This window comes from Triticum dicoccoides, chromosome 5B (genome assembly GCF_002162155.2).
Source record: "Triticum dicoccoides isolate Atlit2015 ecotype Zavitan chromosome 5B, WEW_v2.0, whole genome shotgun sequence".
NCBI classification, from domain to species: Eukaryota; Viridiplantae; Streptophyta; class Magnoliopsida; order Poales; family Poaceae; genus Triticum; species Triticum dicoccoides.
This window is the reverse complement of record NC_041389.1, coordinates 189,634,310-189,648,804: the sequence shown is the minus strand read 5'-3', so window position 1 is coordinate 189,648,804 and position 14,495 is coordinate 189,634,310.

Below are 14,495 nucleotides of genomic sequence, written 5' to 3'. Positions count from 1 at the left end.
ACCCTAGGGTTTCAACCCTAGGCGCAGGGGGTGGGCCTAGGGGGGCGCACCAGCCCACTATGGGCTGGCTCCCCTCCCACGTCAGCCCATGGGGCCCTCCGAGATGGGTGGCCCCACCCGGTGGACCCTCGGGACCCTTCCGGTGGTCCCGGTACATTACCGGGAGACCCTGAAACTTTCCCGATGGCCGAAAAACCACTTCCTATATATTATTCTTTACCTCCGGACCATTCCGAAACTCCTCGTGACGTCCGGGATCTCATCTGGGACTCCGAACAACATTGGTATGATGCATACTCATATTCATACAACCCTAGCGTCACCGAACCTTAAGTGTGTAGACCCTACGGGTTCGGGAGACAAGCAGACATGACCGAGAGGACTCTCGGGCAATAACCAACAGCGGGGTCTGGATACCCATGTTGGCTCCCACATGCTCCTCAATGATTTCATCGGTTGAACCACGATGTCGAGGATTCGATCAAACCCTGTATACAATTCCCTTTGTCAATCGGTACGTTACTTGCCCGAGACTCGATCATCGGTATCCCAATACCTTGTTCAGTCTCGTTACCGGCAAGTCACTTTACTCGTACCGTAATGCATGATCCCGTGGCCAACACCTTGGTCACCTTGAGCTCATTATGATGATGCATTACCGAGTGGGCCCAGAGATACCTCTCCGTCATACGGAGTGACAAATCCCAGTCTCGATCCGTGTCAACCCAACAGACACTTTCGGAGATACCTGTAGTGCACCTTTATAATCACCCAGTTACGTTGTGACCTTTGGTACACCCAAAGCACTCTTACGGTATCCGGGAGTTACACGATCTCATGGTCTAAGGAAGAGATACTTGACATTGGCAAAGCTCTAGCAAACGAACTACACGATCTTTGTGCTATGCTTAGGATTGGGTCTTGTCCATCACATCATTCTCCTAATGATGTGATCCCATTATCAACGACATCCAATGTCCATAGCCAGCAAACCATGACTATCTGTTGATCACAACGAGCTAGTCAACTAGAGGCTCACTAGGGACATATTGTGGTCTATGTATTCACACGTGTATTACGATTTCTGGATAATACAGTTATAGCATGAATAAAAGACAATTATCATGAACAATGAAATATAATAATACTTTTATTATTGCCTCTAGGGCATATTTCCAACAGTCTCCCACTTGCACTAGAGTCACCAATCTAGTTACATTGTGATGAATCAAACACCCATAGAGTTCTGGTGTTGATCATGTTTTGCTCGCGAGAGAGGTTTAGTCAACGGATCTGCGACATTCAGATCCGTATGTACTTTGCAAATTTCTATGTCTCCATCTTGAACATTTTCACGGATGGAGTTGAAAATGACGCTTGATGTGCCTGGTCTTCTTGTGAAACCTGGGCTCCTTGGCAAGGGCAATAGCTCCAGTGTTGTCACAGAAGAGTTTGATTGGCCCCGACGCATTGGGTATGAATCCTAGGTCGGTGATGAACTCCTTCACCCAAATCGCTTCATGTGCTGCCTCTGAGGCTGCCATGTACTCCACTTCACACGTAGATCCCGCCACGACGCTCTGCTTGCAGCTGTACCAGCTTACTGCTCCACCATTCAACATATACACGTATCCGGTTTGTGACTTAGAGTCATCCGGATCTGAGTCGAAGCTAGCGTCGACGTAACCCTTTACGACGAGCTCTTCGTCTCCTCCATAAACGAGAAACAGGTCCTTTGTCCTTTTCAGGTACTTCAGGATATTCTTGACCGCTATCTAGTGTTCCTTGCCGGGATTACTTTGGTATCTTGCTACCAAACTCACGGCAAGGTTTACATCAGGTCTGGTACACAGCATGGCATACATAATAGATCCTATGGTTGAAGCATAGGGGATGACACTCATCTCTTCTTTATCTTTTGCCGTGGTCGGTGACTGAGCCGAGCTCAATCTCACACCTTGTAACATAGGCAAGAACCCTTTCTTGGACTGATCCATTTTGAACCTTTTCAAAATCTTATCAAGGTATGTGCTTTGTGAAAGACCTATGAGGCGTCTCGATCTATCTCTATAGATCTTGATGCCTAATATATAAGCAGCTTCTCCAAGGTCCTTCATTGAAAAATATTTGTTCAAGTAGGCCTTAATGTTGTCCAAAAGTTCTATATCATTTCCCATCAAGAGTATGTCATCTACATCTAATATGAGAAATGCTACAGAGCTCCCACTCACTTTCTTGTAAACGCGGGCTTCTCCATAAGTCTGCATAAACCCAAACGCTTTGATCATCTCATCAAAGCGAATATTCCAACTCCGAGATGCTTGCACCAACCCATAAATGGATTGCTGGAGCTTGCATACTTTGTTAGCGTTCGTAGGATCGACAAAACCTTCCGGCTGCATCATATACAGTTCTTCCTTAAGATGCCCATTAAGGAATGTCGTTTTGACGTCCATCTGCCATATCTCATAATCATAGTATGCGGCAATTGCTAACATGATTCGGACGGACTTTAGCTTCGCTACGGGAGAGAATGTCTCATCGTAGTCAATCCCTTGAACTTGTCGATAACCCTTAGCCACAAGTCGAGCTTTATAGAGGGTAACATTGCCATCCGCGTCCGTCTTCTTCTTAAAGATCCATTTGTTTTGTATCGCTCGCCGATCATCGGGCAAGTCTGTCAAAGTGCATACTTTGTTTTCATACATGGATTCTATCTCGGATTTCATGGCTTCAAGCCATTTGTTGGAATCTGGGCCCGCCATTGCTTCTTCATAGTTCGAAGGTTCACCGTTGTCTAACAACATGATTTCCAGGACAGGGTTGTGTCACGACCGGTTTTCCAATAAAAATATTTATTGAAAAGCCAATCTTTTAAGTCCAGTATGAGAGAAATCCTCCACACTGGCAGACAAATTCTTGATACAATAATCCAGTAGCATAAAATATGTTACAGGGTCGAACTACGGTTGCTCGACCAAATTATTACAAGCACGCCAATAATTATACATAATGGCGGACACGACACAGGGGTGTGGAGGCATACTACTGACTCGAGGATAGGACGGTGGTGGAAAAACACAGCGGGGAGAGAAATACAAGACTCTACGTCTATCATCTCATCGAGCGTCGAGGAGAGGCTCGATGAATTTATTTGGTAGCGGAAGCGGATATAATACAGTGACCAAATCCAGGGTCGCACAAGACTGACTGGGACTCCTCTAGGTGTCGGACTCGCTATCAAACTCTTCATCCATGAGATCGCCTTCGTCAGCATCTGGCCAAATCAACAAGCCAGTGAGTACTTTGAAAGTACTCGCAAGACAGTTCGGACGTAAGATATAACAAATGCATGCATGGATGCGACATGATTAATTCATCAATGCACATTAAAATAAAATTAGCATAACGGGGTAAGAAAAAGGGGAAACGGCGGTAGTCCGCCTGAAATCCCAACATAACACAAATGAAGACCGATCGGGTGTCTGAAGCGACGCCTCGAAAGGTGAACAAATAAAAATAAGGAAAAATGATGCCACAGTCGGGCGTCTTAGCGACACCACATAAAGGGCTTTAAAAGAAATACCACAGTCGGACGTCTGAGCGACATCACAAAAAGGGCTTTAAAAGAAATGCCACAGTCGGACGTCTGAGCAACATCACACAAAGGGCTTTAGAAGAAATGCCACAGTCGGACGTCTGAGCGACATCGCATAAAGGGCTTTAAAAGAAATGCCACAGTCGGACGTCTGAGCGACATCACAGAAAGGGCTTTAAAAGTAATGCCACAGTCGGACGTCTGAGCGACATCACATAAAGGGCTTTAAAAGAATTGCCACAGTCGGACGTCTGAGCGACATCGCGGAAAGGGCTTTTATTCACAAGTAAATAATACTCATAATAAACATTCAATTCATGAAAACAAACGGGTTAGTCCATCCACAGGAGTAATCATTTAACCGGACTTAGCACTCATGCGATTCACCGGAGTCAGTCATCAAAACTGACATTTGATCAGGATAAGATAATACGAATATGGGCATGGAATAGATGATTTGGGGAAATATATGACTCTGCAGAGTTTGTACAAATTTTTTCCCACAGCCAACGGATTTCCGTAGTCACGAAGGACTAGTTCCGTTTACGGTATTTCGGAAGAAAACACAGCTAACCGGTACACACCCATCCTACCTCTCGATGCTAGGAATCACCCTAGTCATCGTCCAAGAAAAACTTTTGAGACGGGGAGATCACAATCTCGAATAGCATGGGATCAAATTTATATACGCGCGCTCTAAGGGGTGCCCCCCTCTCGGTCCCAACCGGAAACACCCATGCCCCCTGACCGGATGACTGGCTTTAATCCAGGGCCATGGAACCATCACCACGGCCTCTCCTCTTTGGTGTGTACCATGAAAGCGGTTTGCAACTTACTAAACCATATTCCTTGCGGAAAACATGTGGTAGTACAAGGAAGGAAATGATAGGTACTGGACCGATATGGTTTGACACTGAAGTCACATAGTCTGGCGTAAGACTGGCATGCTACAACACTGCCGTCGTACCCATCCTCATGCCAACACATGGCCATTCATATTCACATTCATCCACGTATGGATCATTGAACTTACTCACCTTACTATCACATAAAATAACGTTCATCGGTATGCTCACCAACATGCCATGAAACTAACTAAATGCAAAACATGCCGAGACACTCATCATATCAAAAGTTCAAACATGCTTGCCTGGTTCAGAGTAGTCGGAGCCTAGCTCGGTGAAGTTCGCGGCTCCGTCACCTCCTTCGGTATCTACGGTTTAAAGAAAATATATGCGCTAACATAAATACCAAGGAGAGCACATAAGGTAAACCAAATATTTTTCAAATAAATCTGATAAAAAACTAGACAAAATTTTAAAGAGAACAGAAAAAGAATCAATCAAAAATACTTTTCTGATTAAATGTTATAAGGGTTTTTGTCCAGGGACTTATCTGTAATGAAACAGAAGATATCCAGGGGCTAGTTTATAAAAGCAGAAAACGCTTCGGTAGCGACTACGCCAGCCCGAAGAGAAAACGCATTTGGCAGTAGGCGTTTTCAGATAACGCTTCGTTTAGAAAGGACAGAGAGGCTGACAGCGGGTCCCACTTGTCATGTTTAAATTTTCAAATGGGAGGGACGAGGCGGCCGGAGCTGGGGAAGGAGACCTCCTCGAGGTCCCCCTAGTGGCCTGGCGGGGCTTTGGTGAGGAGTGGTGATGCTGCGTGCACGAGGGTGAGCTCGGGGCCCTTTTTATAGGCGGCCCGAGGCGGTTGCCGTGAACGGAGATTTCCGGCGAGCGATTACGGTGGCGCAGTGCTCGGTCGGGGTGGTTAGGGAGTCGAGCGTCATCACGGAGGTTCAATGGGTCCATTTTAGTGCTAAACTGGCCGGGGTTTGGGTGTTTGGGTCGAGCTCGACGGAATGGGGTGGCGCGGGCCCGTCGGCGGCAGAGAGCGTCCTCCGTGCGTGCTGCGCCACGGTGACGGTGCCGCATGCGTGCGCTGGCACGGAGACTACCACGCGGAGCTACCAGAGGATTTGGGCGGCGCCGAATGGCGTTGCGCCACCGTTCTCCTCCTTGTCGGCCGTTACGGGGAGCCGGCCGCCGCAAGACACGCCGGCGCAAGCGGGCCAGGGCGCCACCGACGCCAGGGTCGCGCCAAGTGCACGTGTGAAGCTTCGGACAAGCAAGCGAGGCCGCGCGCAACGTGCCAAGTGCACTGTGGCCATGTGACTGAAACTGTCGAAACTGAAAACTGAATTTCTGAAAGTGTAAGGAAAACAGTGCATGCAAGGTGTTCGACAGAATGATCCAGGCATGTAGGGATTTTTCCTTGAGCTGATTTTTGGTGGAGTGGCTTCTCATTGCTCAAATAGGCTGCCTGAATTTTGGTGGAATTTTTGGAGGAGTGTAGATATGAATTTCACCAAATTTGGCAAATCTGGTCCAAACTTGCAGAGACTGAATTTTGAAAATTTTGAAAAGAGGAGGAGTGGATCAGGATGGTTCTGGGTTATGGATGCTAAGGACAATCCAGGAGAATTGGTTTGAGGTCAAAACTCAAATGCAATAGGGCACTTGCTTTGAAAATCTCTCAGGCTCCAAATAATTTTTAGAATTGAATTGAGGGGGAAAATAATTAGAGAAAAATCCAAAACTTGTTTGGATTAGTTGGGACAGAGAACTTAGGTTGATCACAAGGTGTAGGGGAGGTTTTGGAGGGGTTTTACCACATGGGCAAAAATGCCAAGTCATGGTGGTTCCAAGATATGAAAATCCCAAATTTCATGGAGTTTCTTTTTAAAAGAAAAAGATTAAACTCCCAAAATAAATTTTGAGAGAGAACCAACAGAGAAGAAGTTTCAAAAGGTCAAACACCAAAGTTTGAAGCAAGAATAAAAACCTTGCCAAAGGAAAGAAAGTTTTTTTTAAGAGGAAGGCTTTCTGGAAAAATTTTAAATGGCCTCTTTTCAAAAACCACAAAGTTTTTGCTGAAAACCAAAGTAAAATTTTTGGAGTGTCACAACACCTACCCCCTTAGGAAAAATCTCGTCCCCGAGATTTCAGCTGATCCTTAAATTAGTGTGGATGCTCTTTCCGAAGAAAATCCTCGCTTTCCCAAGTTGCTTCACTGTCGGCGTGGTTGCTCCATTGGACTTTGAAAAACTTGATGGTCTTCTGTCGGGTTCTCCTTTCAGACTCCTCTAATATTTTTACTGGGCGTTCTCGGTAAGTGAGGTCTGGCTGTATGTCAATGTTCTCATGAGATACTTGTTTCTCTGGGTTGCTTACGCACTTCCTTAATTGAGAGACGTGGAACACGTCGTGAATGTCGGACAAGTCTTTGGGTAAGTCTAGCTGGTAGGCTACAGTGCCTCTTCGTGCCACTATGCAAAATGGTCCAATGAATCTTGGTGCTAATTTTACTTTAATCTTAAACCGTTGTAATCCTCTCATCGGGGATACTCTCAAGTATACGAATTCACCGGGTTCGAAGCTGACCCTATGATGTTTCTGATCATAATAACTTTTCTGTCGACTTTGAGCGGTCTTAAGTCGGTCCCTGATTAGCTTGACTTTTTCCTCGGCTTCTCTGAGCATATCTGGTCCGAAAATGCGGCTATCTCCGGTCTCTGACCAATTTAACGGGGTACGACATCTCCTTCCGTATAGGGCTTCGAAAGGAGCCATTTGCAGGCTGGCCTGGTAACTGTTGTTGTATGCGAACTCGGCATATGGCAGGCTGTCCTCCCAACTGGTTCCATAGGTGAGGACACATGCTCTCAGCATGTCTTCTAAAACCTGGTTTACGCGTTCTGTTTGTCCATCAGTCTGTGGATGGTATGCGGTACTGAAGGCTAGTTGGGTTCCCAGAGCCTGTTGTAATTGCTCCCAAAATCTTGAGACGGACTGAGTGCCTCTGTCGGAAATTATAGTCTTCGGGACACTGTGCAGACAGACTATGCGGGAAAGATAAATCCTGGCAAGCCTCTGAGTGGTGTAGGTTGTCTTCACTGGAATAAAGTGTGCTACTTTGGTCAACCTGTCAGTGATGACCCATATGGCATCATTCCCGTGTCGTGACCGAGGTAATCCGACAATAAAATCCATCCCTATTTCATCCCATTTCCACTCAGGTATTTTGTTAGGTTGCAGTAGTCTGGCTGGTCTCTGATGTTCAGCTTTTATGCGTTGACATGAGTCGCAACATGCAATGAAAGCGGCTATGTCCCTCTTCATACCGTGCCACCAAAATCTTTCCTGAATATCCTTATACATTTTGGTTCCTCCAGGGTGGATCGAATATGGAGTGGTGTGTGCTTCAGTTAAAACTTGCTGTTTAAGGTCTTCTATGTTTGGCACGCATAGCCTTTCTCCGTACCATAATATTCCGTCATTGTCTATGACGAATTCCGAGGCCTTGCCCATACTCAACTTCCTTTTAATTCCTTCAATGCTGGGGTGACCGGACTGAGCCTCTTTAATTTTCTCCACAAGGTGTGGTTGTATTTCCAAGTTTGATATGGTGCCTTCTGCTACCATTATCAAGTTGAGCTTGACAAATTCTTGATGGAATTCGGGCCTCAAGCTGTGCAGATAGTTCCCGTCGGAGCTGGGGTTCCGACTCAGGGCATCGGCCACTACATTTGCTTTCCCTGGATGGTAATGGATACCAACATCGTAATCCTTTACCAATTCTAACCAGCGGCGTTGCCGTAAATTTAGTTCTGGCTGCGTAAAAATGTATTTGAGGCTTTTGTGATCCGTATATATCTCACATCGATTCCCAAGTAGAAAATGCCTCCATTCCTTGAGTGCATGAATAACTGCTGCCATTTCTAAATCATGAGTGGGATAATTTTCCTCGTGTTTGCGAAGTTCCCTTGAAGCGTAGGCGACAACCTTTCCTTCTTGCATCAACACGCATCCGAGACCCTTTCTGGATGCGTCACAAAATACTTCAAAATTCTTGTGTATATCGGGTACAATTAATACAGGTGCTGTTGTTAATTTCCGCTTTAGCTCTTGGAAACTTTTCTCGCAGGCTTCTGTCCATTCAAACTTCTTATCTTTCTTGAGTAACTGTGTCATAGGCTTGGATATGGTGGAAAATCCTTCAATAAATCTGCGGTAATACCCTGCCATTCCCAAGAAACTTCGTATGTCTGTTACGCTGGCTGGTGACTTCCAGTCAAGTACGGCCTTGACTTTCTCTGGGTCCACTGCTATACTGTCTTGAGTCAGCACGTGGCCTAGAAAACCTACTTGTCTTAGCCAAAATTCGCACTTGCTGAACTTGGCATACAATTGGTGTTTCCTTAGCTCTCCTAGTACAATCCTGAGATGTTCTGCGTACTCTTCTGGTGTTTTGGAGTATACCAGAATATCGTCGATGAATACTACGACGAATTTGTCCATAAACTTCATAAATACTTTGTTCATGAGGTGAACAAAATATGCCGGGGCGTTAGTTAATCCAAATGGCATCACTGTGAACTCGTACAGTCCATATCTGGAGGTGAAGGCTGTTTTGGGGATATCTTCCGTTCGTACTTTCAATTGATGGTATCCTGACCTTAAGTCAATTTTTGAGAATACCTTGGCCTGAGCAAGTTGATCAAACAAATCGTTTATCCTTGGCATCGGGTATTTGTTTTTGACTGTGACCATGTTAAGTGCTCGATAGTCGATACACAATCTCAGCGTTCCATCCTTCTTCTTGGCAAATAAAATTGGTGACCCCCAAGGTGAGGAGCTGGCCCGAATGTATCCTTTATCCAGTAATTCCTTTATTTGCTTCTTCAATTTGATCAACTCGGATGGTGCCATTCTGTATGGTTTCTTGTATATGGGGGTGGTTCCTGGTGCTAGCTCAATGCGGAATTCTATTTCTCGATCTGGTGGCATGCCTGGCAGCTCTTCAGGGAATACATCTGGAAATTCACACACTACTGGAACCTTGTTTAGCTCAGAAACGTCCACCTTATTTAATCTCGGTTGCCGGGGTCTTTTTCCTTCCTTTGCTGATACTCTTATTGTCTTCCCTTGGTGGTGTGTGAGAATCACGGTCCTGTTGAAACAGTCGATAAAACCTTTATTGGTGGTTAGCCAATCCATCCCTAGGATGACATCCAGTCCTTTATTTTCCAATACAATAAGATTTGCGTAAAACTCCAATCCTTCAAACTCAATGACCACATTCTGACAGTAATTCTGAGAAACTTGCTGAATCCCGGGGGACTTGATTATTATGGATTTCTCCAAAGGAAGCATCGAAAAATTATTTTGCAAAGCAAAACTTTTCGAGATGAAAGAGTGAGAAGCTCCAGAATCAAACAAAACCATTGCAGGTATTGTGTTGACAGGAAACGTACCGAGTACGATATCCGGAGCATTTTGTGCCTCCTCTTTGGTTACGTGGTTCAGATGACCCTTCCTATGGTTATTGTTGGGATTGAAATTGTTTCGTTTGGGCGCGGAATTGTTGCCGTTGTTTGGCTTTGGGGTTGAGTTCCTTGGCTTGGGGCACTGTTTGGCATAATGCCCTTCTTCTCCACAAGCGTAACAAGTAACGCCGGGGCGATAGGTGAATTCCTTGTCCCTTGCATGAAAATTCTTGTTTGGGCGTGAGATATTGGATGAGAATTTGGGTGTCCCACCCCTTTTAAAATCTATCTTGCTTTGGTGATTGCGAGTGTGATTAGTCTGGTCCCTTTTTCGCTTGCGGATATCTTCCAGACTGCGTCTCTCATTTTCCAGAGTAATGGCCTTGTCCACCAGCGTTTTAAAATCAGGAAAAGTGTGCACGACCAGTTGGCATTTAAGTGCGGGCGCCAGACCGTCAAGGAATTTCTCCATCTTCTTGATTTCAGTCATACGCTCTTCATTGGCGTAGCGGGACAATAGAGTAAATTGACTGTTGTAATCTGACACTGTCATGTTCCTTTGTTTGAGGTCATCGAATTCTCTCTTCTTGATTTTCATAATACTCTTAGGAATGTGTGCACCACGGAAACCTTCCTTGAAATCATCCCAGGTTATGTCATTTTCGTTGTGATGCATGTGCAGAAAATTCTCCCACCACGATGCGGCTGCTCCTGTGAGATAGTGCGGAGCATATAATACCTTCTCAGGGTCTGAACATTTTGCAATAATTAATTTTCTTTCCATATCTCGAAGCCAGTCCTCGGCTTCAAGAGGCTTGTCAGTATGAGAAAATGTTTGAGGACGTGTCTTCTGTAGCTCAGATAACTTCGAGTGCTGTTGATACTGTCCATGGTGATTTCCCATGTTGATGACTTGGTTCATTATTTCACGATGTTGTTGCTGACTCTGTTCATAAAGGCGGCACATTTGTGAAAGTGCCGATTCATTGCCCGGTTGGCTTGACTGTCCCTGAGTGAACTCGTTGCTGGGTTGTGCATCATAATTTTCCTCTGATGGAATTGGCATGGAGCGAGTCCAAGGACAAGACATTTTTCACTCTGGGGATATATTTTGTAAAACCCATAAGAAAAGCGGAAAGAGTCGCAAAAACAAATCCATAAAATGCATAAAGCTGGCAAATAGAATTAAATAACTCAGCTTACTTAAGAAAAACAAATCGACTTGCGCACGGAGAAGGACTACTCATTACATATCCTACACGCGGGCGGTAATTATACAATACATCACTCAGGATATGCGTACATAATCCTGACATGTTATTTAGGCTAGTGCATTTCTCCAGATCCTACATGACGCGCAAACAGGCTACTTCTCACAACCTATGTACATATCTTACAAAGCGGCACATTACATGGCAGCTAGGCGTACTCAGGCAGAAATGTTGACGACCTCCTTTGCCCTGCCGAGGGCGAGGCGTAGCGAGGTTGGGGACTCGACTTCCTCCTCGCTAATGGGCTCCATACGTGTAGTGTTGCGCAGAGTGGGAGGAGCGGTTGCCAGGGGCGGAGCAACACGTACAGGAGTGGGCGCGAAGGGTGGTGCAGTGCGCACTGGAGTGGGCGCAATGACTTGGTTAAATTCTTCGGTAGAAGGCAGACGACGAGCAGGCGTAAAAGATGCTGATGACGAGACAAAAGTCAGTGGCGGTGCGATTGGTAGGAGCTCCCTCCTGTTGGCAGCACAGCCATGAACTGAGTCCATGCGGGTAGCTACGAAGTCGTCCACCAGGTTGTCGAAGGCTGCCTCCAGCGCCCGGAGATACTCAATGAGCATCTCAAAAGCCTCGTCTCGTTCTCCTCTGGGGCAGGAGTATGTGTAGTGACAGGTGTAAGGCACATGGCACGGAAGATAACGGTAACGACGAGTCTTCATCACGGGGAGGACATCCCTGAGACGAGCTATCGCCTCGCGGGCTGCCATCTGCATAGCATGCCTCTCCGTAGGCATGGCTCTTCCCACGAACCGGAAGCGGCGTAACTCACCACGCCCTCCCTTGAACTGCACCGCGGCCTGGTGCATGGTCAGACTGCCGTTGACTCGGTGCTGGCAGAGTGTGAAGACTGGGCGCACGGATGGCCCCATCGCGACCTGAACGATGAAAGAAAGAAGCTTGACGAACCCATCGGGCACGTTGGCGAAGGTCTGAGACTCGCAGCTATTGTCGGCCATCTACAAAAGTAGGCAAAAATTCTGCATGGTCAGATCATAAATTTATGCTGACTGACAGAAAATGACTACCATTGCAAAAATATAAATTAGCTCTATCAGGCTAATAACCAATTAGCGATCGCACCTAGTGGCTTCCTACAGTCAGCCTGGCTCTGGTACCAAGCTTGTCACGACCGGTTTTCCAATAAAAATATTTATTGAAAAGCCAATCTTTTAAGTCCAGTATGAGAGAAATCCTCCACACTGGCAGACAAATTCTTGATACAATAATCCAGTAGCATAAAATATGTTACAGGGTCGAACTACGGTTGCTCGACCAAATTATTACAAGCACGCCAATAATTATACATAATGGCGGACACGACACAGGGGTGTGGAGGCATACTACTGACTCGAGGATAGGACGGTGGTGGAAAAACACAACGGGGAGAGAAATACAAGACTCTACGTCTGTCATCTCATCGAGCGTCGAGGAGAGTCTCGATGAATTTATTTGGTAGCGGAAGCGGATATAATACAGTGAGCAAATCCAGGGTCGCACAAGACTGACTGGGACTCCTCTAGGTGTCGGACTCGCTATCAAACTCTTCATCCATGAGATCGCCTTCGTCAGCATCTGGCCAAATCAACAAGCCAGTGAGTACTTTGAAAGTACTCGCAAGACAGTTCGGACGTAAGATATAACAAATGCAATGTGGATGCGACATGATTAATTCATCAATGCACATTCAAATAAAATTAGCATAACGGGGTAAGAAAAAGGGGAAACGGCGGTAGTCCGCCTGAAATCCAAACATAACACAAATGAAGACCGATCGGGTGTCTGAAGCGACGCCTCGAAAGGTGAACAAATAAAAATAAGGAAAAATGATGCCACAGTCGGGCGTCTTAGCGACACCACATAAAGGGCTTTAAAAGAAATACCACAGTCGGACGTCTGAGCGACATCACAAAAAGGGCTTTAAAAGAAATGCCACAGTCGGACGTCTGAGCAACATCACAGAAAGGGCTTTAAAAGAAATGCCACAGTCGGACATCTGAGCGACATCGCATAAAGGGCTTTAAAAGAAATGCCACAGTCGGACGTCTGAGCGACATCGCAGAAAGGGCTTTAAAAGTAATGCCACAGTCGGACGTCTGAGCGACATCACATAAAGGGCTTTAAAAGAATTGCCACAGTCGGACGTCTGAGCGACATCGCGGAAAGGGCTTTTATTCACAAGTAAATAATACTCATAATAAACATTCAATTCATGAAAACAAACGGGTTAGTCCATCCACAGGAGTAATCATTTAACCGGACTTAGCACTCATGCGATTCACCGGAGTCTGTCATCAAAACTGACATTTGATCAGGATAAGATAATACGAATATGGGCATGGAATAGATGATTTGAGGAAATATATGACTCTGCAGAGTTTGTACAAAATTTTTCCCACAGCCAACGGATTTCCGTAGTCACGAAGGACTAGTTCCGTTTACAGTATTTCGGAAGAAAACACAGCTAACCGGTACACACCCATCCTACCTCTCGATGCTAGGAATCACCCTAGTCATCGTCCAAGAAAAACTTTTGAGACGGGGAGATCACAATCTCGAATAGCATGGGATCAAATTTATATACGCGCGCTCTAAGGGGTGCCCCCCTCTCGGTCCCAACCGGAAACACCCATGCCCCCTGACCGGATGACTGGCCTTAATCCAGGGCCATGGAACCATCACCACGGCCTCTCCTCTTTGGTGTGTACCATGAAAGCGGTTTGCAACTTACTAAACCATATTCCTTGCAGAAAACATGTGGTAGTACAAGGAAGGAAATGATAGGTACTGGACCAATATGGTTTGACACTGAAGTCACATAGTCTGGCGTAAGACTGGCATGCTACAACACTGCCGTCGTACCCATCCTCATGCCAACACATGGCCATTCATATTCACATTCATCCACGTATGGATCATTGAACTTACTCACCTTACTATCACATAAAATAACGTTCATCGGTATGCTCACCAACATTCCATGAAACTAACTAAATGCAAAACATGCCGAGACACTCATCATATCAAAAGTTCAAACATGCTTGCCTGGTTCAGAGTAGTCGGAGCCTAGCTCGGTGAAGTTCGCGGCTCCGTCACCTCCTTCGGTATCTACGGTTTAAAGAAAATATATGCGCTAACGTAAATACCAAGGAGAGCACAGAAGGTAAACCAAATATTTTTCAAATAAATCTGATAAAAAACTAGACAAAATTTTAAAGAGAACAGAAAAACAATCAATCAAAAATACTTTTCTGATTAAAAGTTATAAGGGTTTTTGTCCAGGGACTTATCT